Source organism: Salminus brasiliensis, chromosome 15, assembly GCF_030463535.1.
Source record: "Salminus brasiliensis chromosome 15, fSalBra1.hap2, whole genome shotgun sequence".
Lineage (NCBI taxonomy): Eukaryota > Metazoa > Chordata > Actinopteri > Characiformes > Bryconidae > Salminus > Salminus brasiliensis.
This window is the reverse complement of record NC_132892.1, coordinates 2,195,759-2,203,885: the sequence shown is the minus strand read 5'-3', so window position 1 is coordinate 2,203,885 and position 8,127 is coordinate 2,195,759. Positions and strand designations below refer to the sequence as shown.

Genomic DNA, 8,127 nt, shown 5'->3' with positions numbered 1-8,127 from the left:
CTGTTAAATGTTTAATGGACCTTCAACTAGCCAGCTTATGAGCGTTTTACAGACTAGCGTCTGACAGAATAGCCAGGGGAATTAATGTTAGACACCAAAACAAGCAAGTCTAGTCTGTAGAACGTTCATTAGCTAGCTTGTTAAAGGTCCTTTAAATGTTTAACTAGCTTCTCTGCAAAACGTTAAACGTTCAACTACCGAGCTAACGAGCATTTTATAGACTAGCGTCTGAGAGATTAGCATCGTAGAATTAATGTAAGGCACCAAAACAAGCAAAGCTAGTCTGTTAAATGTTTAATGGACCGTCAACTAGCTAGCTTATGAGCGTTTTACGGACTAGCGTCTGACAGATTAGCCAGGGGAATTAATGTTAGACAATGTTATAATCTGAACCAAATATATCAAAATATTGATTAATTTCTTTACAATTCTTAAAGTTGTGTTGTATCACGTAATCACTTCATATATAAAAATAATGACTTATTTTATCAAAATCTGACCTTGAAACTTGACCTTGATACTTTCAAGCACATGTAACTTTGTATATCACTATATTTTATATATATATATATATATATATTGTTGTTGTTGTTTTTATTTGATTGTTATTCGTTATATAGACTGTATGAGTGACTGGGCTGCTTGGGAACTTCCAGTGTAATATTTCCGGACAGATATTTCTCTGGTGGGTTTTCTTTCGTTCTTTATTTATCTATATATTTATCTATTTATATATCTGTATATCACTTTCACCAGGCAGTTGTGGCACCTGGAGGAGTTGTACAGTCCGGCAGTTTTAGCCGTTCTGATCAGAGAGCACGTTCCGTCGGCCACTTTCTGAAGAGAACCTTGTTTTTCGTGACGTTAATAGTGTGGAATAGTCTGAGCTGTGCCGTGGAGACAACCCTTAGCTTTTCTGTGGTGAGATGCTGTGTAGCCTACAGCCTTTTTGATGCCTCACAGTACAGCGGCGATGCGCTAGTGCAGCAGCATGTGTGGTTATTTATTTATGGTTTATATATTTACAGCTTGTTTATGTATGTGTTGTTTTTACTGTATGGATTATGAGGTGCACACCCCTGCCCCCTCCACCATTTTTCCCACTATGTCGTTCTGACATTTCCAAATACAGAAGAGCAGGTGATCCAGGGTGATGCTACTACTACTACTCTACTACTGCTTCAGATCTGAGAGGCAGTGTGCACGGATACGTTAATAGATGCAGAGCATGAATTATGATATTTTTCAGCCGGAAAAAAAGAAAAAGCTTGTCTGCAGGCCATTCTGTCATCTAGATGTGACAGTAGACATGATTTTATTATGTTTTTTTTTTCCCTGTGTTTATTGTTATCGAAAATGTATTATGAACTTTTATTTCCAATTGTTGCCTGGAAATATTCTGGGAATAAGTATATATATATTTTATATATATAATCTGAACCAAATATATCAAAATATTGATTAATTTCTTTACAATTCTTAAAATTGTGTTGTATGTATCACGAAATCACTTCATATATAAAAATAATGACTTTTTTTTTATCAAAATCTGGCCTTGAAACTTGACCTTGATACTTTCAAGCACATGTAACTTTGTATATCACTATATTTTTATATATATATATATATATATATATATATATATATATATATACATTTATATATATATTGTTGTTGTTTTTATTTAAAAATAACATTTTATTTTATCATTGCCCTAGGATCGTGAAAGAAATAAGTGGAGAAATAAATAGTAATAGTAATAATAATAATAATAAAGATTTCAAAAACGTTTGGCTCAACATCAAAATAATAACTAATCTTGTAATAACATTTTACTCAGTCATTTACTCAATCTTAGTATCTTGAAAGAATTATTTTTATTATTGAATATTATATATTTTTGCTTAATATATTAAAATATTGACTAATGTCTTTAAAAGCTTACTTGAAAATATCACCTGCTGATTGGACAAATCACCCTCTGCCTCGACTGTGGACGTTATATATCCAGAGTTATATGCTAAAACTCATTGTTTCACTCTGTACTGTACTCTGTTGTGTAATTATCTAGCATAGCTATGCTCACTTTTGTATCTGTTTTATTGCTTACTAAGTTAGCCAGCATGCTAATCGCTAAGTTAGCTCCTCGGCTGAGGGGAGCTGAACACATAAGTTACCTGAAATCAACAAACACAGCAGGCACGTGCAGTTTTACGCTAAAGCTGGAGGGTGTGGTATTGTACTGTGGTAATGCTGTCGTCCATTTACCTCGGAGGTCGGAGGTCGGCATTTCAAGGAGAATCTAACCAAAAAATGTCTTGTTTTTTATATCCCAGCCTGTAGCACCATTAGACACCCGTCCACAGATAGACGTTGGACAGTGTATAATGTTAATGGTAATCTGTATAACACCACTGCTTTTACTACTGTTGATGTGTGAGGCGGCCATCTTGGATTTGGAACGTGGGGTTGGTGAGACTCCCTCGACTTTCCGAGTAGGAAATCCGATTTGGGGTTGGCGTACCGGTTGAAATTTTGTACTTGAAAACGGTTGGTAGTCTGAGTATATGATGAAATGATGGAATTATGTTCACTGTTTGCAGTAGCTACATTAGCCAGCCTGCTAATTGCTAAGCTTCACCCAACAGAGGTCCAGCCATGGGATTGGAAGTCCACCCTGTTTAGTAGGGATTGGGGTGGACCTCAGCGTAAGCTTTTATGGTTGGCAAGTTAGCTGATGTTAGCGTGCTAACAGCACCAAAATTTTCGGAGACCTCAAGCGTTGGTGGCTTACTTATTTATTCCGTCCTCAAAGGGCTTCATGAGGCAGAAAGAAAGACATTTGTCTCGACACAGATTTCTCGACTCCTCGAGTGAAAAGGCGCTGTCTAAATATTGACGTGGGAAAAGATGGCGAGCGCAGCGTGAGCCAGGAACCCTCTCTGTTCAACATCTCCTAGCTTTCTCAGCCTGGAGAGAAAGCGGCCGCAGCGGCTTCAGCGAGAGGGCATTATCTCACCTCTGTCCTTCTCAGGCTTGCAGAAGGCGCTGTTCGATTCCTACGTGCCTCTCGCGCCCTCAGTGGGTTTGCATTCACAACCCAAGCAAAAAGAATTCGGGCGATATATATATATATATATGTATGTATATATATGTATATGTAGAGGGAGATGTGAATGCTATCTGTCAGGGCTAAACCGCTACAGTGGCGTGTAATCCTCTCGCGTGTGTCTTTCAGGGGACGCTGGTGGGCCGGCGACAGCGGTGAGAGTTTGGTTTTCACTTGCTGGAGGGGTTTGTGTTCCCTTCTGCTTGTAATTCCTCTCAGAAAACAAATGCCTGGGGCTTCTTTTTATATGCCGAGTGAGGAAGGGGGGGTGGTGTTGGTGGTGGAAGTTGGGGGGGGGGGGGGGGTGTGGGGGTTGGGGGTCCTCATTTTGGCTCCAGCAGCCTCCTTGGGCTGTTGGCCCGCTGCCCTCCCAGTCGGCTGTAGGCCTGAAAGTAGAGCTTCACTCAAAGACTCCATAATACCAGCAGATCTTCTCTGTTAATGGCTTTAACGGGCTTTACGCAGTATCACAGGAAACTGATTATTAATTAATGAATTAATCAATCAATCAATCAATCAAATAATTAATTACAGTTTTATCTACTGTGTAATCGCCCCAGCAGTGTGGGAATGCTCTACTTATACCCAAGCCCATACCAGTCCATCCATCAAAACAGAGCTGTGAAATGGCGTGCCTTATATTCGCTGGGATTTGCATACATGTACATTTTATTTTTCTTAGCAGTTTTTGTTGTAAATCACTGATCTATATTTAAATGTATACAGAGTTCTATACAATTAGTAATAATAATAGTAATAATGATGATGATAATAATAATAATAAGGTATTTAAAATAATGGCATTATATGTCTGTGTTGTGCACATACAGTAAAGCACAGCTAAGGAAAACAAATGAAAATAAACATTTAAATTAAAAACGAAGGTAGGTTATTTGGTGTTTAATCCTTTATTTGTGTATTTATTATGAATGAATTTATTTAGTTATTAAGTGTTTTCAGTACTTTTGTGATTCACTGAGCAGTATTTGGTGTATTTATATTCGTTTGTGCTATACAAAAAGTTAAGTAAGTAATATTTAATTTATTTATATTTATTATTATTAATCATTATCATAACAATAATAAAAATCATTCATTTTGTATTGTTCTTAATTCAATTATGTATATATATGTTTATGTATATTAATATATGTTGGTACTGATAACAATAAAAAAAATATTATAATATTATTTTATGGCCTGGAATCTGTTGTGTATCCTATCAAAGTAAAAGTGTCAGTTTTTACCCAAATACCAAACACACACACAATCTCCTCTAACTGTAAATAAATAAACAAAACACTTTCACAGCAGTGGTAGCAAAGCAGGCATTTGTGGGTGGGGCTTATTATTCACACGATTGGCTCTCTGTGGGAGCCTCAGATCAGTGGACCACTCCTGAGAACTTCGGGGACGGCAGTCAGGACTGTTTCTGTCGGCTGATTTGTTCCATTGTTTGCCGATGCCTTTCTGACCAGAGCGTAATGTAAGCTGACAGAGCAGATGGTCAGAGCTGTGCCCTCATACCACAGCGGAAGGCCCTGATCTCTGGATGTATGTCTGCGAGAGTGGGAGTGTGTGTGTGTGTGTGTGTGTGTGTTTCACTTGTTTCATAGCTCTGGCCTTGTGTCTTACACCAGAGTAGGGGGTGGGGGACGTTGGGCAGCCCTGCAGAAATATCATTGCCCTTTCCTTGAATTTAAAGGAACATAAAACTTCCCTTTAAAGAAGGTGGTGCTGATGGTGCACGACCTCAACTCCGACAGTAGCTGGGCAATAAAACAAAGCCTTTTCAACAATGGGTTTAATTATCTGTATGATTCAGGACAAGGAAACCTTGGGGATTTTCTGAAACCAGCATCCTCCAGTTTTATTGACACCTTGGTAAAGATAGCAAAATAAATAAATAAATAAATAAAAATTATCAATTATTTTTATACTCTTTTTACTCATTTTTACCAATGAACTCCAAACTCAGGGTTAAGCCCTACCATATATAACTTTAAAATATTATGGATCAGTTTCCCAGACAAGGCCTCTGTCTAGTCCTAAGCTATACCTAAGCTAGACCTTCTGGATATTCTTCATTCAAAAATTGGGAACTTTGGTCCAGAATCTTGATTTTTTTGGAGCGCATGATGATAAGATGAAGATCTTATTGGAATTGGTACATATTTATTCATTCATTTATTCATTATTTGTTAATTTAGCTTCTCTTTTTGAGTCTTTGATCTTCTCGTAGGTCTTCCCAATGAGTTTCCTGCTTTGAACCAAACTTTCATGGCTAGACGACTGGGTCAGAACCTCCCCAGAACATCAGGCAGGTCTTGTAGGATGTTCCCGGTATGCAGTGGTCAGTACCTACCAAAAATTGGTCCCAGAAATTGCCAGACCTTCTAGACTAGTTGTGTGGGGCCTAAATGGCTGTTATTTGATGATGTCACACTATTGCTCATTTACAACGCCCATATTCTGAGCCGGCGCTGACTCAAAAACACATCCTCTTGGTCTTGGTTCCTCTAAGGAATACCGCAGTGGACACCAAGTGGATCAAAAGAGCTGCACCTAGACCCCTGAGAGGCACAACCAGTGAACCGGAGGCTGGGGCAAGGGCACCCGAGGCTCACTGGTTCTCCTGGAGGTCCCACCTTACAACCTACAGGACTTAAAGATCCTGCCGCTGATGTTAGTCATGGTGCCAGAGACCACGGGACGCCTTCAGAGGTCTCGCGGAGTTGATTCGTGCCTCGAATGGAAGGTGCCGGTCTACTCCAGGGGGGGACCTACTCAATATTAGTATAGGCAAGGTCCCGCATCCATCACACTGGTCTCGTCAGTTCACTGCTCTCTCCTCACAGAGCTCCTACTGTCCGACTATTTGTGGACAGTGCAAGTTCTCACATGGTACTGTGTCTACAGCGATTGACTGCAACTGGCTAAATATAGCTAGCCACTGCTGAAGCTCTGTAGTGGAAGGGCTACTGCAACAGAGCGTTACCAGATATCTCCCACACCGCCCAGGTCCAAATCCAAATCCAGCTCTCTCCAACAGAGCTGGTTTTAGTTGTCTGGTATTGTCTGGACCGAGAAATGATCAGAGAAACACCACCTTTGTTCTCTAAGGCCGTACAGCGGTTCTCCATCCTCCGTCCGTCCAGCCCAACATGTCTAACATCCCAGACATCCTGTTTCTGTCTGGTAGATTGAAGAAGCGAAAAGGGAACGTGTGGATTTCGTGACACTGTACCGAAGAGTCACCTAGCAACAGCCTATCACGGTTCAGATCAGCGAGTCCAACCCGAACTTCCAACTCATTTCCAAAGGCTTTACTGTGACTGTTTACTCGTCGATGTTGTTTGCGTAGCTTCCCGGAGTACAGGCAGCTCCACTTCTCAGAGCTGTTTATAAATGGCAGCAGTGGCATAGCGTTCATTAATGGAATTCGCCTGGCAGGAGGGAGGCATCCAGTGACAGAACGTGCTGCTGCCGCTGATTACGGCGCAGCAGTGGGACTGGAATGCAGTGCATGTCGGTTTACACTCCTAAAGCCAGAGCTTGGGTTTGACATGCTGTGGGAGGGAACCGATTGGTTCAGCTGGGGCAGGCACCTTCTCCCTCGGTCTGTTTGCAAATACTGTGTGATTCAGGGTCCTGCTCAGTGCTATCAGCCCCTCGCCCCTCGCTCCACTCCAGTTCCCTGGAGTTCCCTTTTTTTACTGCCATCTTCCTGGCTTTTGTTTGCTTGCTGTGTATTTTTTAAGCCCCCGACCCCGGGTCCATGCCCAACATTGTGATTATGTTGGTACCTATTACGATAAATCTTGTGCAACTCAGTTCAAACCTAAACATTGAGCACTGGACATCGCATGGACCTCCATCGTTTGCTTCTGTTTGGGGGAGGCCTCAATAAGACGTCCAGAACAGTGGCTTTCAGATGACCAATGTCCAGGGATAGAGGAAGACTGGGGTCTCGAGAACCTGTTCCTGCTCCACTGTTGAGTCCTGGCCCAAAAATCATTGCGATAAATGATAATTTGCATAAATAGCATCTAATAATACAAATACGCCCTTTTAAAGAGCTCATCAGACTAGCCACTGCCACTTAGCCTAGCCTAGCGCTCCCTGGCTCCGATACAACAGGTAACAGATGCCTGTGCTGACCAGCATCACATAAAAAGTGATGTAGGGAGGAAGTGCCCACCGATCAACCAACCCCTGAGAGAGGAAGGCTGGTTGTGCTCTCTCAGGCTCCGGCTGGTGATGGCAAGCAGCGTGACTCGGGATTCGAGCCAGCGTTCCTCGGATTGTAGTGCCAGCGCCAGAATGTTAGTTCATTTCTGAACTGATTAACGGCTGATTAACGTTGTTTAAGGTGTTTTCGCTTGTGTCTGGAAAGCTGTATGGAAACATTGGCTATTCAAAACCATATAAATCATATAAACACCGTTATCCAAATTCCCACAACTCGTCTGGAATGTGCGCTCGGAAAACCTTCAGTAATTTCAATATTGCAAAAGCCAATACTGCCATAAAGCCTATTGTTCACAGCTGCCCGTCCCCTCTCCTTTGCTTTTCCATTGGTCGGCTGTACCGTTGCATCACTCCGAATGTTGTTTTAGTTTTCCGTCTTTTCCTCTTCCTCCTCCTCCTCCTCCCTGCCGTACTTCTACAGCTGTTCCCAAACCTGTCCCGCTGTATAAGTCCCGTTTTCTACCCCTTTCCTCTATTCTTCTCGCCCCTTGTTCCTTCTGGTCCCGCTATTCCTGAATCTGTCGCTGCGAATCCGTCTCTTCCTCCCATCCCTTTATTCCGCTCATCCCTCATTCCTCCTCATCCTGCTGTGAGATCATCGCTCCCCAGAGGAGGCTGTAAATATTAATGGAGCGTCACAGAGAGAGAGAGATCTCAGCTTTAGGTCCCACACTTTCTTTGGTGTGAGTGTGTGTGTGTGTGTATGTGTGTGTATATATATATGTGTGTGTGTGTGTGTGTGGAATAGCAAGTTACTATATCCCAGT

The 8,127-nt window shown here is 41.7% G+C and overlaps 1 protein-coding gene across 2 annotated transcripts in view; it reads left to right on the top strand.

Moving 5' to 3' along the window:
- The window catches only part of LOC140535388 (receptor tyrosine-protein kinase erbB-4), a 214,713-nt gene that overhangs the window by 2,098 nt on the left and 204,488 nt on the right, over positions 1-8,127 (top strand). The gene's annotated exons all lie outside the window — the stretch shown is intronic.